Source organism: Camelus dromedarius, chromosome 14, assembly GCF_036321535.1.
Source record: "Camelus dromedarius isolate mCamDro1 chromosome 14, mCamDro1.pat, whole genome shotgun sequence".
In the NCBI taxonomy this organism is placed as follows: Eukaryota; Metazoa; Chordata; class Mammalia; order Artiodactyla; family Camelidae; genus Camelus; species Camelus dromedarius.
In genome coordinates, this window is record NC_087449.1 from 28,757,295 (window position 1) to 28,775,968 (window position 18,674).

Consider the following 18,674-nt stretch of genomic DNA (forward strand, 5'->3'; position numbering starts at 1 on the left):
TGAGTCCTAGTTCCACACTTATTTTCTGCGTGACCTTGTACAATAATCTTAACTTCTGTGCCTCAAGTTTCTGGGTTTTATCATGGGGGTAGTAATACCTACCTGAGTCAGTGTTACGGGGATTCCGTGAAACAGTGCGCAAGAGATCACTCAGCACAGTGCCTGGTACCAGGCTGGTCTTCAGCAGTGTGAGCCCAGCCGTTTCTCAATTCATGGCCAGCATCTGCCCTGATATGTTGTCAGTGCCTGTCCTGTATGGGTTGTTAAGTACTTTTCTATCACACCTGCCTGGCACGTGGTAAATGCTGAATAGATAATTTTCTCCTGTTTCTTAATTTTGATTCAGGAACTGCTTAAATGCTCAAAAGCACTGAACATAGTCCTTGGCATGTTGATGGTAATCAAGAAATGTTTGTTTTCTTCATTTAGTCCATTGGTCATTCTCTCATTCATCAGAAATACATGAGACATAGTACCTGTTCTCAAAATGCTCGTTATTTTACCGCCAGAGAGTCTAGTAAAACGTGCAGGTGAGGGTTTAGAACCCCCGCCCCCACCCCCACCCCCACCCCCACCGGGAACTCAGGGAGAGAGGACGTGTGGCCTTGTGTGCACAGCAAGGCCTGTCAGAGGATCGGGACTCCCGTGGGTCCTCCCAGCCTGGCTCGGGGTGGGGTAGGTGCCCAGGGAAGGAAGGAGGCACAGGTACTGTGATGTGATGACGCTGCTTGGTCAGAAAGGGCGAGCACAGCTGTGGACAAGCATTGCTCAAGTGCAATTTTGTCAGCCTTATAAAGGGTGCTTTAGCACATCCTGAAATGCCCATTTCGGAGGGGCCCACGTAGGACGGCTGCTGGATCTCTTCCCTTGGCCCCTCCATAGCTTCGTTCCTTCCTTCCCCACCTGTGCCCTGGGAGGCCACATCAGCCAGATTCCTTGCCTCCTGTGTTAACTGGCTGGGGACGCCATAGCCAAGTGCCACGACTGGGTACCTTCAGTCACAGAAACTTACTTTCTCACAGTCCTGAAGGCTAGAAGCCTGAGATCAAGGCATCAGCAGGGTTGGTTTCTTCCGAGGCCCTTCCCTCCTTGTCTTATAGACGGCCGTCTTCTCCCTGCCCTCACGCAGTCTTCCTTCTGTGCGTGTCTGTGTCCAAATTTCCCATTCTTGTTAAAACACCAGTCATGTTGGATTCGGGCCCACCCTCCTGAGCTCATTTTAATTTAATCACCTCTTTCAAGCTCCATTTCCATAGACAGACACATACTGAAATACTAGGGGTCAGGACTTCAACATGTCGATTCTTAGGAATTGCAGTTCAGCCCAGGACACCCTCTGACTTCTGGCTGGGTTTGGCCCATGGGGAGCATCCACAGGACGTGGGGGTGGAGGGGAGTGAGTGGGGATATTATTCTTCTAGTTGTCGCCCTGCAGTATCCCTGAGGACTAAACGTCCCAGATCCTGTGGGCAGCCGTCCACATGCCCACATGTCCCCCTGCTCTCCCTCCAGGATCGGCTGACCGTGCTTTCCCCTGCTCCTTCAGAATGAGGATGATGATGGAGCCAGTGTTACGCTCCCTGGTGATTTCCCTTTACCCACCCTACACCTTTATAAATAGGCCTTTTATTAAATGCTCCTCAAGTTGCCCAGTTCAGTCTGTCATCTGTCTCCTGCTGAGGCCCTGGCTGGGGCAGGGAGTCGGGGTGATGGGAGAGCGCAGGGAGGAAGGATTTCATTCCAGTGCTTGTAGTGAACTTTGGGAGCAAAGGGGGTGGCCTCTATGTCTCTCTTAGATCCTGATTCCTCAGTGTTTTTTGTGGCATCCTCGACTGCATGCTTTGTCTACTTAAATCGGAGTCAGTGTGATGTCGTGGAAGGAGCAGATGCATTTGAGTAGCTAAGATCTGGACTGAAGGGTGACCCCTCACATCCCATGGTGTGGTGGTGGGCAGGGCCCTTTAGCTCTGATCCTTTCACTTCCAAGACTGTCCACTGTAAGGGGAGCCTCCAACATTTTGTTGTGAGGAGTTGATTCCATTACATTAAATGAGAGAGAAAATGCTCAATGAATGTTTCATCTTCTTTCTTAAATAGAAAGAATCCCTGCTGTAACCTTATTTTGGAAACCCCTGTGGGAATGCTGACTGAGCAGAAGCAGCAAAGAAAGAGAGTCAGGGTCAGGTGCTGGGGACTGGATGGGTCCCTTATAGGCCCCTGGCTGGGTGGCTTTGCATTCATTTCTGTTTCCCCATCTAGACAAGAGACACTGGCAGCCTCCTGGTCTCCTCCCATTATGGCCACTGGGGTGCAGACACTGGCTACCTCTCCAGCCTCATCTAGTGCCTCCAACCCCTCACCCTCCGAACACCACACTGAATTCTTACCATTCCTCCCATGCTTCGTGTTCTTCTTGGCCTCACCTTCCCTCTGTCTGGGAGACTCTCCCAACCTGGGAATCTCCAGCTTACCCCTGGGAATTCAATGCCAGCAGTTTTTCCCCAGGAGAAGCTTCCCTGACACCTCTCTTCTGCACAAGGATCAGATTGCCCCATTGTGTGTTTTTAAACCTCCTGAAACTTCCCCTTCAAATTATTATTAGAGCTGTGATGAAACCATTCACTTAAAATTGATGGTTTACCTCTGTGTTTCCTATTATAAGGAAGCTCCCTGAGGGCAGGGGTGGTGTCCTTCTAACAGTCATGATTGCTGATAAGAGCAGACTGCCTGGATGCTAACTACTCTATACAGAATAGATAGATAACAAGTTTCTACTGTATAGCACAGGGAACTCCAATTAATATCTTGTAATAGCCTGTAATGAAAAAGGATATGTATATGTATGGCTGAAACATTGCACTGTGCACCAGAAATTGACTCAGCATTGTAAAGTGACTATACTTCAATTAAAGATAGATAGATAGATAGATAGATAGATAGATAGAGAGAGAGAGAGAGAGAGATAGAAAGAAGACTGCCTGCAGCAACATGGATGGCCCTGGAGATCGTCATACTAAGTGAATGAAGCCAGAAAGAGAAAGAAAAATACCATATGGTATCACTTATATGTGGAATCTGAAAAAAAATGACACACATGAACTTATTTATAAAATAAGCAGATCCACAGACATAGAAAACAAACTTATGGTTACCAGTGGGGGAAGAAAGGATGGAGGGATAAATTGGGAATTCAAGATTTGCAGATACTAACTACTATATATAAGGTAGGTAAACAACAAGGTCCTACTGTATAGCACAGGGAACTATATCCAATACCTTGTAATGGCCTATAATGAAAAAAGAATATGAAAAGGAAAAGTGTATAACTGACTCACTATGCTGTGCACCAGAAATTAATACACCATTGTAAATTGACTATACTTCAATTTTTAAAAAATTTTTTAAAAAAAGCCAATTGCCTAGGTGTCTGTTCAGTGCATCACTTTCCAGCTATGTGGGCGTGTTACTCTCTAAGCCTCAGTTTCCTCCATTGTAAAATGGGGATATGAATAGTACCTACTTTTTAGGGTCATTGTGAATACTTAATGTGTTTATAAATGTAACGTGCTCATTTCAGGGCCTGGCAGAGAAATGTTAGCAACTTGCTGCTGAATTCTCAGTTGGTCAGATACAGATATCTTTAGAATGAATTCTAGGACAAGTCTAAGATGAGGTCTGCCTGCTTCCTCCAGGGTGGTCTCTGTGGTTTGACAGGTACTCTCAGATTCACATGACAAGGGAGGCTCCTTGATGGCACAGTTCTGCTGGGGAATGTGCCCTCGACCATTCCGTAGACAGCGGAGTCTCAGAGGTGAGCAGCCTCGCCTGTGGCTCCTGGCAGGATTACCGGGTGGAAGGAGAGTGGACTGTTAATCTGTTTGTGAACACACCTTAGACTCCCCCACGTTTGGTACAAGGAAGTCTTGAAGAGGAGGTAACAGAGATGTTTGCGGTGGTTGCCTTCAGGATGTAGGTACCTTGTGGAACGTTTGGAGACCACAAATTCTCTTTCTGTTTAGAACCCACCTTCATGTAGAGACCAGAAATCAGGAGTCCTAGCTTCTGGGTGTGTTTCCTGGCAGAAGTGGTTCAACCATCTCAATTTACAGGTTCCTCATGCATTAAGTAGGCACCGTTACACAGTACCACTGTCTTATTGATTACTTTTACCCAGGGTCTAATGACCTGATGAACAGATATGTAAGTAAGTGCGCAAGCATGCACGAGCACACACACACGCTCACACACACATTCTCACACCACAGCTGAAATAGCTGTCACAAAGCACATGTGCTAAATCTTATCTCCATTAATTAGAGAAATCTCTAAGACCATTATTTATGGTCAATTTATACTTCCTTTACAAACAGTTATAATAATCCTGATTACCTGGTTTCTTGGTTCAAAACAAATTAGAAATTGATTGGCATGGTGGACCCAAAGGAAGCAATGGAAAAGGGGTTATACTGCTACAAAAGGGGACCCCAATCACACAGAAGTGATGTTAACTTTTAAATCCTGGTAGTCTGGGGTCATCATCTTTAAGGGCAAACACTCTTCAAAATCTCTTTGAGGGCACCATTTTTTTAAAGCACTACCATTTTAAAACCAGAAAGATCCAAATGATGCTCTAGTCCAAATCCCTTATTTTTCTGGTGAGAAATTTAAAGTTTAAGGTAATGAAAACACAAAACTAGCCTGGAGCTGAGTCAGGGTTGCAGCCTCCAGTCCCCTGTAGTTCTAATTGTATTACTTTGTTCCTCCTTTTATTGGTCAACATGTTCATAGTTAACATCCTTAAATGGCCAGGTCCCTACTGGACACAGAGCTTGTGACCTCCAGGGACTTACACACTGTCAGGAATGTTTGTCTGCATGAATGTAACTGCTAAATTATTAGTACATTTTTAGGCATTTTTAGATATGATAATTGGTCCCTTCAGGCTCAACTTCTACTACGAATTTGCTGAGGACCCAGAAATCTTCAAGACATTTTCCTTGTAACCAGATTCACAGCAATAAGTGTTAAGGGTGGGATATTTAAAAATATCAATCAGGAATACTCTGGTAAGTGCTTCCCATGTGGCCCATGGGAATTTAGAGTGATGGGGAAAAGAGAAAAGGATCGATATGATTCCAGCTCTCCAGAAAATTATAATAACCCCAGAAAAAAATGGTGGGAAGGGGCCTCCAGGCAAGCTGATGGCTGAGAGATGGAGAGCCTGGACTTGGAGATCTGTCCTGAAACCTGGCTTTCCTGTGACCTATGGACACATGTCTAACATGCGTGCCTTATCTGTAACATGGGGATAAACAGAATGATACCTACCTCTTAAGATGTACTTAGAAAACAATGTACTTAGAACATTTCCTGGGACACAGTAAACACTTCGTGAATACTAGCTTTAGAGTTTCCGATTGCACAATAGTGACTGAGCATCCACAGAATATACTCAACCACACATCAGACACTTACTGAGTGCCTACTCTGTGCCACGCTCTGCGCTGGGTGATGAGAATGAGGTCAATTAAAGCGACCCAGCCCTGAGACAATTTGCTGAGCAGAGGTCAGCAAACTCCAGCCCTGGGACCAAATCCCACCCAGGACCTGTTTTTGTAAATAAAGTTCCTGTGGCAGAGCGGAGCAGCTGTAACCGAGTCTGCGGGGCTCTCAAAGCCGAGAATACTCTGTGGCTCTTTGCAGAAAAAGTGTTCCAAGCCTCAGTGTAGAGACTTGCTGCTCTAAGTGTGCACGGCGTGAGCATTGGCCGGGGGCAGGGATAGGAATGCAGCATCTCAGCTCCCACCCCAGATCTTCTGAATCAGAATCTGCATGTGAAAGCAGTCACAGAGTTCTTCGAATGCACAGTCCAGCTTAACAAGCACAGCTCTAGTGGAAGTCAGAGACACCTACATAACTTACCTGGGGAGCGAACAGTGAGGTACCTCACCTGCTGAAGCACAGTGAAAAAGCGTGACGTTAGAGCCAAGTATCAGGGACCATTTCCTAAGCACTGATTTTGTGTCAGGCGCCGGGCTCAATGTTTTACATGCAATTCCTTAATTAGTCCTAACAGTGGTTAAAAAGAAGATAATACTTTTAACCTCAGTTGAAAAAAAACCCTGACTTAAAGAGACTAGCAGATTTTAACTAACGCTTTCGGTTGGTGAGTGGCCGAGCTGGAGTTTGAATTCTGTTCTCCCAGATGGGCCACCGTTTGCGCGTCAGCATCCCGTTGTTCTGCTTCCTAAAAGCAACATGGAGGGAGGAGTGGGGAGGGAGGAAATTCACCAAGAAATGTTGGCTCGTTGCCTACATCAGTCAGGGGCCAATCAGGAAAACAAAATCCATTCAAAGAATGTAAAACAGAGGAAATTTAATTCAGAGAACTGGTTACACGGCGACGGAGGAGCTGGAAAGCCATCAGAAGATTGGAAGGCATTCCACGACGAGCAACAGTAGGAAGCCGCTACCCTGCTTAGGCAGGAGGGACAAAGCAATGGGGGAGATGTCACTACAGCCTGGCAGCCAAAGTCACCAGGGAGCAGCTGGAATCCCGCTGGGCCTCTCCTGCAGTGGGTCTGGCCATGGGGACCCAGAGCTGCAGGAAATGCTGCTCAAGACAGAGCAGGAGGGGAGCAATGAGCTTCCCCCTCTCGCCCTCGGTTTCTCCGCTACTAGAAGTCAGCCAAGGTAGGAGCCCAGATGCACGTGGCCTGCAGGGCTCAGGATTCTGCAGCAGAGCGCAGGCGAGCAGAGGGCGAGCAATGGAGCCAGGAGCCAAAGGGCCAGGGGAGGGCCTGCCGGTGCCCTGTAATCTCCTCCCCGGCCCAGCCAAAGGCCCCAGGTGCCATCACAAAGCCCCCTCTCCAGAGTCTCAGGCATTCCCTCCAAACTCCTTTCTTGTCCCATATTGCTGTTCTTGTGCTTTGTCTCTAGTTTCCTTTTTTCCTTTTACCCCCTTGGATGCACCGTTTATTTAGACTGTCAGATTCCCAAACCCCCTTCTGTCTCTAGGCACTGGCTTTCAGCTGCCTCGTTACACACTCTGCCGCCTTTGGGTCAGTTTCACCACACCCCCGTGCCCAGTAACTGGATTCAGTGCTTTGGGCCTCCATTTATCCAAGAGCAAGAACAGAAGCTCTTGAAGAGGTTCTTGAGTGACGGTGAGTAGAGTTCTTAAGAAAAGGGTGCTCTGATGTTCCCACAGAGGTGAGATAGCGTCAAATGGGAGGCGGGTCAAGCTCAGGGCCTGGGGTGAGGGGGTTGTATGCCCCCGTAAAGAGGTGGTAGGGAGTTACTGACATGTTTAAATAGGATGAGATATAATTGTATTTGTATTATGCGAACTTCACTCTGGCTGCAGAATGGGTGTTGAATTAGAAGAACTCAAACCACGAGTTGAGAGCCCAGTTAGAAACCTGTTGCGGGAATCTGGATGAGGGACAAAGGGGTGATGCTGATGGTCTCCGGGACATCGGGGTGGAGGAGGAAGAGAAGGGTGGGGGAGTCTGCAGCAGGCCAGATCGCTGTCCCCCAGATCCATCCCCATCCCCGCTTCTCTGCTGAGGGAGACCTGATTTGACTCAGGTGCTTCCTCTTCATGCAGACGTCCCTCTAGCACGGGCTCCCCGCCAGATCAGGGAGGGACCTGTGATGAGTTCAGCCTCGGCCACTCTCCCACCTCTACCAGTGTTCTGATGAAGAAGGACACGTGAGACAATCCTGACTGATGAAAGGAACTGGGATGTTCCTGGAGACTGGGGGGCACAGGGGGCTTCAGGGAAGCAGCTTCTTACTCTTAAGAAAAGACTGACAAGGAGAAAATCATCTTTTTTGCCTCTAGTTGTGACTGAGGGAAGAAATCAGCATAGGCGGCGTGTTGGCCATCTCGGATCTGGGACCAGCCAACCCCCTGGGGACCAAAGAACTTGCCTTGAAAGTACCATTGAACATCTTTTTTAAGAATATTGAAGTACAGTCAATTTATAATGCTGTGTTAATTTCTGTGTACAACATAGTGGTTCAGTTATACATACGATATATTTTCCTTTTCATATTCTTTTTCATTATAGGCTATTACAAGGTATTGAATATAGTTCCCTGTGCTGTTCAGTTGGACCTTGTTGTTTATCTATTTTATATACAGTAGTGTGTATCTGCCGATCCCAAACTCCCAGTTTATCCCTCCCCATCCCCTTTCTCCCACCCTGGTAACCATAAATTTGTTTTCTATGTCTGTGAATCTGCCTCTGTTTTGTAAATAACTTCATTTGTGTCTTTTTTTTTTTTTAGATTCCACATAAAAGTGATAACATATGGTATTTTTCTTTTTCTTTCTAGCTTATTTCACTTAGTATGACAATCTGCAGGTCCATCCATGTTGCTGCAAATGACATTATTTTACTCTTGTTTATGGCTGAGTAGTATTTTATCTTTATCCTCTTTATCCAATCATCTGTTGATGGACATTTAGGTTGCTTCCACATCTTGGCTATTGTAAACAGTGCTGCTATGAACATTGGAGTGCATGTATCTTTTCAAATTAGAGTTTCCCCCGGATACATGCCCAGGAATGGGATCGCTGGATCATAGGGTTAGACTGTTTCCAGTGAGTCTCTTAATGATCCAACTCTCTCTGTACTATTAGACCATAAACCACTTAAGGTTTAACCTACTTGTAGTCCTTTTTTTTCAATAACAAAAACAAAACAACTTGCAGCCAAAAGTATCTTAACAGGTCTGGCAAAAATTAGAAGGCCATAGGACTTGGTGGACCTGTTGGGTGTGGGTGATGGGGAGAGAGAGGACTGTAAGATGAGTCATTAGCTCTGAGCTTGGGTCATTAGGTAGAAGATCATACTAGTTACTAAGATGAAAACCTTAGGAGTTGATTTTAACAGAATGGTGAGAATAAGAACGTATGTGTTTTGAAAAAGCAAAAGTTTGGTTGGTTTACAGGATAGGTATGGGGGGTTAGGGTGAGCTGAGGGTGGAACGTTGTGGTTGTATGTTATGTCCTGCGTTATGCCCCATGGACGGATGTCAGGTCTGTTAGTTACCATCCTGTGACATGGGCATGTTGCTTAACTTTTCTGAGCTTCAGTTTCTTAATCAATAAAATAAGGCTAGTCGTGCCTAGCTCATAGGGTGTTCAACATAAGGATGAAATGCAGTGTATACATAAACTAAGCATAATAGTTATTACTTAGCGGGACACACGAGGGGTGCTCTGGGTGGGGATAGGCTGAGGGCTGCACTAGGTTTTAGCGGGCAGGAGGGCAGGGACATGGTTAGCAGAGTAGAGCCTGGGGACAGAAAGCTCAAGCCAACAGTCTCCACTGGGGTCTAGCCCTACAGTTGCCCAACATCCCATAGGCTTAGAAGCTGTTGTTGAAAAGAAAGCTTATTCAAAAGAGTAAATAAATAAAACTGATTTAAAAATAAAGAGCTGCCTTATTAGAAGCAGGGACGGAGAGGCCCAGAACAATTTCCCCTCCTGCTCTCACCTTAGTAACTCCTGAAAGGGGCCCCAAGGAGTCTGTGGTTCACTGTGGGAAGTAGCTTGGACGTTGCTGATCTGGACAGAAAGCACTCAGGACAATGGATGTGGAGAGGGTGCCACAGAGCGTGAGAAATTCGAGAGGAGCACTTTTGAAGGAGCAGGGGTTAATACAGGTGTGTAGCACTGAATCAGCTTCTTCAACTAAAAAGTCTCTTAGCTAGAGAATGCCTTCATCCTTCAGCACATTGCCCATGTGCTGCCTCCTCCAGGAAGGCTTCCTTGACCAGCCCCCCAGTGTCCTATCTCTGTGCCCCATCTGCCCGAAAAATTGTTCCCTTGCTAGCCTGGCTGCCCACCTGACTCTGAGCTGGGCTGGGTCTAATTTATCTGTGTAGACCAGCAAAGCACTTTGCATTTGTCTCAACTGTCCCTCTGAATGAGCAGTGGGTAAAATTTTTGAGATACCAGCCTGAGAATTCAGAGGTAGGAACTGGTGGACGTAAGGGCTAAAAGCAAGACAGGATGTACACCCTAGGAAAGCTGTGGTTTGGGTTAAAGGCAAGAGGAAGAGAGATGGGGATGGGTTAGAGCCCAAATTCTGAAGACTAAATTTAAACCCCAAGAAGCTCAGTGGTAAACAAAACGGAATAGAGGCCTGATCAGATGAGGTGGAGGGATAAAGTGGGAGTTGGAGATTTGCGGATACTAACTACTAGATATAAAATAGATAAACCACAGATTTCTTCTGTATAGCACAGGGAACTCTATTCAGTATGTTGTAGTAACCTATAATGAAAAAGAGTATGAAAAGGAATACGTGTATATATGTGTATGACTGATATGTGCTGTACATCAGAGATTGACACAACATTGTAAACTGACTGTACTTCAACTAAAAAAAAATAAGTAACTCTGAAATTTAAAAAAAATTAACACCCTATGTCCAAGATCCACAGGCAGTAGGGCCAAAAGTGGGCTTGAAGCCAGGTCTCTGGCTCTAAGGCATGCAGCACTCTGGCCCCCTCACCCTCCCCTTCCCCTTCCCTCCAGGGGTCTGCACAAGGCCAGGCAGGTGGCTGCCTCTCCAGAAAGACTTGTTGATGAGTGATTGAATGGAACCACATCATCTTGATTCTTTTTCTGGATTTCAGCCACTTGTTTAAATGGTGTTTTTCTGACCCCGCTTGGCATTTCAGCCAGGCAACATCAGTGGCAACATGTTGTTCACTGCATCACCCGCACCTCCTCTCCTCCCTGCCTCCCCCACGCTGGTTCTTGGTGTCCAAGATCAAAGAGAAATAATGTTCAAACCGCAGATGAAGGAGCAAGACTGGCTGCCTTTGATGTCAGCCAGCCGCACCGTAATCCATGCCCCCAACTTGCTTTTACTGCCGTTGCAATTTGCAGCTGCGATGCGGAGTCTAGGTAATTGTTTCTCCAACCCAAACGCCACTGGTCTTTTTTATTTAAGTGGAAATTTTCATTTGGCTTAATAAACAGTTCCTGTCTGCCCCTGTTGGATGGTGGCCCCGAAACACGGCAGGGCTGGGGGTTTTCAGGAAAACAGAGCCCAGGTAATCAGGGAGGCCTAACGAGAGGCCATTATGTAGAGTGCACCCTTCTTTAACTTCCCCTTTTATTGGAATAGTGTAATTTCAGTTTCATAAATACTAAGAGGTTTACCGCTGGGCGCTGGGGCTATCCATCTGATTCACCTTGTAAATTAAGGCGACCGCCTTCCCTGCCATGTTTTTCTTTGTCTCTCGTGTCACTTTAGCTGCCTTTAGGAACCAAGCCAGGAGGTAAAGAATTCAGGCCATTTTATTTTTTACAAGGTCAGATTGCTCATGATTCCTAACAGAGAACATTGAAAACCTTTTTATCGAGGGGCAATCTAACTTCTAATACATATCTCCTCCCAGAAACAGTTGCCATCAAAGACATTAACTTAAAACCTTAATCTTTGTTCAGGATAATAACAGTAGTAGTAGTGGTAATAATAGTAGCAGAAAAAATGCCGCGCACCTGCAAACACGTTACAGGCCCAGTCCTAGGCGCCACGTGCGCGAGGCCTCGTTGAACCTTGCGGCAACTCTGCTGGGCAGCTGTTTTGGCTGTCTTGCACACGGGGATGCTGAGACTCAGAGGCACTAAATGCCTCCCAGCCAAAATTACTCAGTAAGACAGAGGCAAAGCCAGGATTCGAGCCATCGTTTCTCTAGATGCTCTGGGCTGAGTGTTTCCTAGGATACGGTGTGGGCTTTCCCAAGTCCATAAGTTACAATCAAGTCAAAAGCAATGACCTGCACGATAGGTAGTGGAGCAGGGGGCCCCGGCCCCATTTTGCTGAGCTGTGGCTTCTAAAGCACTTGCTTGCTAAGTTATCTGGTACCTCTTCCCTCTGCCTGGAGTATCCTCCCCTCTGGGCTACCCTTCTTTTCCTGCCCTGGGTCCCTTCATGCAGACTCTTTTCTCTTGTCACAAGCAGTCCCTCTTGTGCCGTGTCGGAGCTGCTTTTGCTAACTTCTCTCGTGGCACTGTCACCAGTGGTCACCTCCTCCAGACAGTGAGCTTCTTGAGGGCGGAGATCCTGTCTTATTTGATGTCATCTCCCAGGACCTGAAACTATGATTGCTGCATGGATGGCGTGCAAGACACATGTAGTGAATGAATGAAATGGATAAATAAATAGCTGAACGACCTACTGTCTCACCATTGTGATAGTTAATGTCATTTCCCATCATGTCTGGTAGAGTGGACACCAGAACCACACTCGATTCCTAGAATAGGTGTCTGGCTTTCCTGTTCTCTGTCCTAAGATGGTGTCAACGGGATGCTCAGCATTCCTCCCTGATGTCTATTTCCCAAAGGGTTCTGTTAAAGAAGATATGAACAGTGCCTCCAAAGGACTTCGATCGTTAGTTCATCAGAAGTGAATGTCCAGAGCACGGAGCAGACAGCAGATGCTGAGTGAACACTGACCCTTCCCTGCCACTTGATTCCTCTCGGCAAAATGTCTCTTTCCTGCATCTCATTTATTCCATGTCTTTCAAAATATTCTCCATAAAATTATCAAGGCAATGCTCTTGTTCAAACAATACCTTCATCTTCTAAAGACCAGAGCTCTAAAATAAGAACTTCTACTTGGGGAGAGATAGGAATCCTCAATTTTCACTTCCGGGCTGTGTGTTCTCTGTTTTAAACTCTGGTTTAACTGTAGGAAGAACCCAGCTTTCTCTCTTGATCCCCTTAGCTTAGTGATACCAGGCTGACATTTACAAAAAGAACTTTACTACACATGCGTGGAGAACCATGGATGACATGGCTGATAGAAACAAACAGAGTAGAAATAGTCATATGTTTGCCTTCCCCAGCAGGTCAGCTCCAAGAAGGCAGCAAGCAGACTTAACTCATGTTTCCCCGGAATTCACCTGGAACACGGTGAGTGTTCAGTAAACACTGGAAAGAATGAATAGGTGCGTGTAGAAAAGAATGAACAAACTAAACATTGAAGGGCGTGGCTAGGTTGAAACATCCTTAGATGTTGTCACTTAGGCTTTGACTAATTTGTGCCAGCTTCTCCTTCCTTCTCTCCTCTGTCCTTTTTTCCATCTCAACTTCCTTTTTCCAAATGGTAAATACCAGTCTACTTCCTGCCAGAGCAAAATTCCTGTCCGGCCCTGGATTGAACTCCTCTCAGGTCCACCGACACTCAAGCTCCTCCGCTCAGTGCTGGTTTCCTGCCTGGGGCTCACGCTTAATTCATGGCTGACTGGCCCAGCAGGTGCGATTGGCATTCACTGCACCCCTGTGTCAGGTGGAGCTCCTCCAGGCCGAGATTCTTCCCAATTTTGGAGCCTTCTTTGAAAAGCCTGTGTTTATCAGCATGATCTAACAGGCATATAATGAGAATTGATACGCAGGCAATGACAAGATGGTAATCCTTTATTTTCAGGTTCTGCTTAATCGAGTCATGGTAAGTTTTCTTTCTTAAAGTGCTGCTCCGTGAAGTGTCAATTGCCTTTAAACGGGTGTTCCTAGAGAGTAATAACAAGGCCCAGAACATAGCTATGGGGTCCCCATGACAGCTCGGAGATACAGTAATAGCTACCACCTCTGGTGCCTTCTGCCTACTAAGCACCTTACACACACTCTATGGTTTTCAGTTCTCACCTCAGTCATGCTCTACAGGTGTAGTCATTGTTCCCACACGATTGTTTCCATTATGTATTTGAGGAACCTGGATCTTGGAAAAGTTGCACATCTTGCCTAAGGTCTCAGGGCCAGGAGGCCATTGAGCTAGAATTTGAACCAGTGATTGTCTGATTCCAAAGCCCAGGCTCTTTGCACTCTAATGAACAGTCATGTCACAAGGACCTCACGGTGCATAACGGCACTGTCTGGTGGGCAGTGCTATGGCAGTGCTAGATGCCGAGCCTCGTTGAAGCAAAGGGACAGAAGAGCAAATGGAAGATGTTTTATTGGGCTTTGAAGAGTGACTAGGGCTTTGCTGACCAGAGAACAAAGGGGCGAGAATGCCAAGCAGAAGAAACAGCAGGAGCCAAAGCCCAGAGGCGCGGGGATACTCGCATGCCGTATTCAGGAGTGATGAGTAGTTCTGTGGGGGCAAGAAACAGGGTGTAGGTGGCTGAGGCAGTGGGGACAGAGGTGTGGGACAGCAGCCAGAGAGAGGACTGGAGACATAGGTTAGAGCCTTAGAAGTTAAAAGCTTTAAACTGTGGTTAATGAGACACCATAAAAGACTTCCAACTGTCAGATCAAGTGGCTGGAGGATGCCTCCTCCCCAGGGCCTGGGACTAATGATGGAACTATCCACATCATGACAAATGGACGAGAGAAAGGGTCCGAGCTGGGGAACTGTTTCAGCAGGGCGCTTTAAATCGCTCCTGGTACATCTACCGGTGGAAGACTCCAAAGCAGGGGGGACCTTTAAACAACTGTATATACACACATATGCACATACACATGCGCATGTATGCGTGTCGTGATGTTGTACGCAGTTAAAGGCGTCAAGCTGGAACTTTGATTCTGGGCAGTGGAATTATCAAGGGAGGCTGGCCCCACAGCATCCAATGGCTCTGCTAATGAATTCTTTTTCCAGACCCCCTGTTTGAAATGGAACATAATGAGAGTGATATTTCTGCCCCATGCAGGGCAGACTTGGAAAATAGTGCCTTATCATCATCTAATTAAAAAATTTAAATAACCTTAGTGGAATAGGTAAGAACACCCTAATAAAAAAAAGTGGAGGGAGTTTGGAGCCTTTAGGAAAAAAATAATTTCATTTTTCCAGGAGATTTTGACACTTTTTAAGGGAGACCGAGTGTATTTAACAAATGAGATTTTATACAGCTTTTCCAATTAAGAGAAATAAAAATATGAAGACGACCTTGAGCCACTGGATCACTTGCCTACACAGAGGGCAGCAGCTTCATGGTATTTGCCTGACTTTTTGAAAAGGAACTTTTAACCCAGAGGATTCTAGAACAGATCACACAGGGGAGGTGGAGAGAGACGCGATTCCTCCAGCTGTCCTGTCCCACTGCTCCTGGGTAACAGGCAATTTCATAAGCGAACATCCTCTATAAAAAAGGAGTCATTTTTGTCCTCCCGATCAAATGCCATTCTTTCATTTCACTGGACCTCGTTAAATGCCTAATATAAAATCCCAAGTGTGTTCTACCCATCTGCTTCCAAAGGCATCCTCACCGTCATGTCACAAACAGCACCTATGCTGTTAACCCACTTGTGTGATGCTGGCCTATATATGTATGTGATTTTTCAAGCATGTTTTCCTTGACGTAGTCACTCATTTATTCCACAGTTCCTGTGATAATCCCATGTTTATGCAACTTAAAAACTATGAATATATGCATATTTTTTTCTCTCTCTGAGATAAGTATTTATTTATCCATTTTTTGTAGAGGAGGGAACGTAGGCTCAGAAAAGCAGGGCAGACTTGCCCTGGGACCCACTGGCTGATAACTGACGGGCCTTGGGCTTGAACACAGGTCTCTGACAAACGAAAGGTAGGCTTCTCCGCTGTAAAGTGCTTCCACCAGCACTCAGGTGGAGGCCCAGTTCCAGTGCCCAGTTTCTGTTTTGCGATTGGAACTACACAGCCCTTACCGCAACCAGGAGGCTCTTGTTTCTTCACACCTGGATGTGTTTCATCGGTGATTCACCCTTTAAAACGAGATTGTTCCTGAAAACAACCCTGGGCCACTCTCCTTCCCTCCCTGGAGCAGAAAGGAAAACGGAGGCACACAAAGGAGACAGTGGAACCCAGTGACGTGAGAGGCACACAGAGGAGACAGTGGTACCCAGTGCCGTACACAGACAAAGCAGAAGAGGAAGAGGAAGGAAGCCCTGCGCTTCGTATAAGTCTCTCCACCCCGATTCTAAAGCAGACAGACAGTAACAATAATGACAACAATAATAAGAGCTCACCTATACTGTAACATTTACTGAAGTTTATCTTGTGCCAGGAACAGCTCATCGGGTCCTCTCAACTATCCTGAGGTACAGTTATTCCCATTTTACAGATGAGGACATCAAGGCTTAAAAACTCAAGATTTTAAAAAAGGCTATTTAAAGGCTTTAAATAGGTAGTTTTAAAATAGGCAATTTGGAGACCCCGCCTGTGGTCCCTGGATGTCTCTGGCCTCGTCCCCCTCACCATCACCGCTGCTGCCCTTCCTCTGGCCACAGTGAACCTTCGGCTCTTGCAACAGCAAGTAGGCAGCCTTCACCAGGGCCTGTTCTCCCTTTCTGGACTGTTCTGCTTGAACAGATCCTCACAACTCGCTCCCTTACTGCATGCTGGCCCCCTGTCCCGTGTCACCTCTGCAGGAAACCTTCCCTGACCACCTCTGCTTACTCCCTATTCCTTTAATGTGGCTTAATTTTTTTTTCTCCAGGGTTGTCACCCTTCCTGTCATCGTGGTCTGTTTGCTCACTGGGCTCTCCCTCTAGAACATAAATGTCATAAGCAAGGATATTGTCTATTCTGTTCACTGGTGCCCCCCACAAAGCCTACAGCAGTGCCTGCCACATGATGAACACACCTGTCAAATGAAGATTTGTTAAATGCACAACCAATTGTTACCACAGGTTGATCTCATTGCGAGAAGTTTCACATAACTAAATTCACAAAGTACAGGCTGAGGTTTGTCACATGGATTCATCCATCCTTTTCATCAATCAGCACTTCCTGAGCTGAATGACTCCCTTCAACCCTACCCGCTTCGTCTCCAGGCTTTGTGAGGCATGGACGGAGTGCCTGGAGGAGAAAAGCCAGTAAAAAGATGAAAGTGCTGTGGTGTGCGGGAGCACAGGGTGACGGAGATTGCTGCCCAAGCTGGAAGATGTAGCCTCTATCCCCAAGGCCTCCTATTGAATAGATGAAATCTATCTTTTGTCCTTTAGGACAAGGACAAGATAGGGGTTCAATGGAACCTCCTATTCAGATCACTGAGGACAAGGGTATAGTGGAAGATGCTGGTGCTTTGGGAGGTCAGGCAAAGTTTGATAAAACATGACAGGCTGAAACGCTGAACATATTTTTACTGTTTTGCTTATTCAAAACAGCTTTCTTATTCTGTGATTAGGAAACCAAAAAGAGAGAAACGATCAGCTGATGAGAGTTTTTTTTCACCAGAAACATCCCTCACCTGGAGGCTGGAAGGGACAAGAGATGTAAGGAAATGTGTGTCCTTCCCCTCCAGGAGCTGCAGAGAAGCAAGCAGGGTCTTGTGCTGTGTTGTTGACACCTGAGAATGCCACTTACCAAAAAGTCACAACTTAGAGCTCTCTTGAAGTTGGTTCATCTCCTCCTCTAAACTTGACTGGTTTTTGCCAGAGAGGAGTAAATTTCAAACCCCTTAAGAGCCCGTCTTCCCACAGTCCCACAGTTGACAGACCAGTAGCCGCAGTGGGAGCAGTGATCCCTGCTCCTTCAAGCTTTCAAATTATGGATACCCATGCTCCTCACCTTAGCTCACCAAGGCCTGGAGAACTGGCCCCTGCCTAGCATGCTAGTGTGTCCTGTCCTTTCTGCCCGGAGGCCTGGACCCAGCATCCCCTGAATCAGCTATGCTGTGCTCTTTTCCCTTTTCAGTTATCTGTCTGGGTCCCTCCTTCTGCCTGGAATGCCCTTCCTCTCTTCTTCTTTGCCTGTCTCCCCCACTCCACCCTCACCATTCTTTAAAGACTCAGCTCAGCTGAAACCTCCTCCAGGAAGCCTTCCCTGACTGCACCCCATCCCACCCCTTCTCTTGCTCACAGCCCCACTTCTGGGCTCCCATAACACCCCCAGAGTACCTTTGACTTGGCCATCCTGATGCTCTAATTCATCTCTGTGCTCACGTCACCTCCCTCACTAAACAGGAAGCTCTTTGAGGACAGGAATTTTGTCTTTTAAAAAAAAAATCACTGTTTTTATAAAGTCTTTATTGAGGACCAGATAGTTAATGTCTTTGCAGGCTGGTTAAAGACCTATAGATGACTATTTCCATACTTGATTATGGAGGAATGGTTTTGAGGTATAGCTAGATCAATGATTCAGACTGCTTAAAGGATAAGCAGACTACTGGCAAACCCGTCCAGGATTGGTATAAACATTCCATATCAGAATGAAAAGCCGGAGAAAAGAAACCTGCAGCATGGTGTGGCTGGGAGGCAGGAGACCTGGACTCTGGTCTCGGCCCTGCCACCATCGTGCTGTGTGAGTCTGGGTTCGTCGTGGCCCTTCTCGGGGCTTCTCTTTCCTCCTCTGAAAAAAATGAGCACCTGGGCTGAGATGGCCAGGATCCCTTGTAGACCTAAAATCCTACAATTCCATGATACTCCTCACAGATTACACACTTTTTCATGAGCTCAAAGTCTGCATTTTAGTATCTTGTAGTAGTGAGAAGTATGTTCCTTTACTGCATCCTGAGCTATTAGGCTAGAAATGCAGGCCTCCGCCCTCAGCAGATAAACAAAGAAGTCCCCGCCAGTCACACTTCTCAGAAGAAGGTGCATTTCAATGGGGGAGGAGGGAGATGAGGAATGATTTATTCACTGCTTTTTAAGGCTCAAAAATGTAGAATTTATTCTTTATATGGTATTTTTCCTACACAAGTTCTCATTTCCTACATATTTTTTC

The 18,674-nt window shown here is 46.3% G+C and overlaps 1 protein-coding gene and 1 pseudogene across 2 annotated transcripts in view; one reads left to right on the forward strand and one right to left on the reverse strand.

The window, feature by feature from the left end:
- The window catches only part of DAB1 (DAB adaptor protein 1), a 1,070,346-nt gene that overhangs the window by 119,634 nt on the left and 932,038 nt on the right, over positions 1-18,674 (forward strand). The window lies entirely within an intron of this gene.
- LOC105092852 (RAB6A-GEF complex partner protein 2-like) overlaps positions 1-18,674 on the reverse strand; it is a 129,353-nt pseudogene that overhangs the window by 110,535 nt on the left and 144 nt on the right.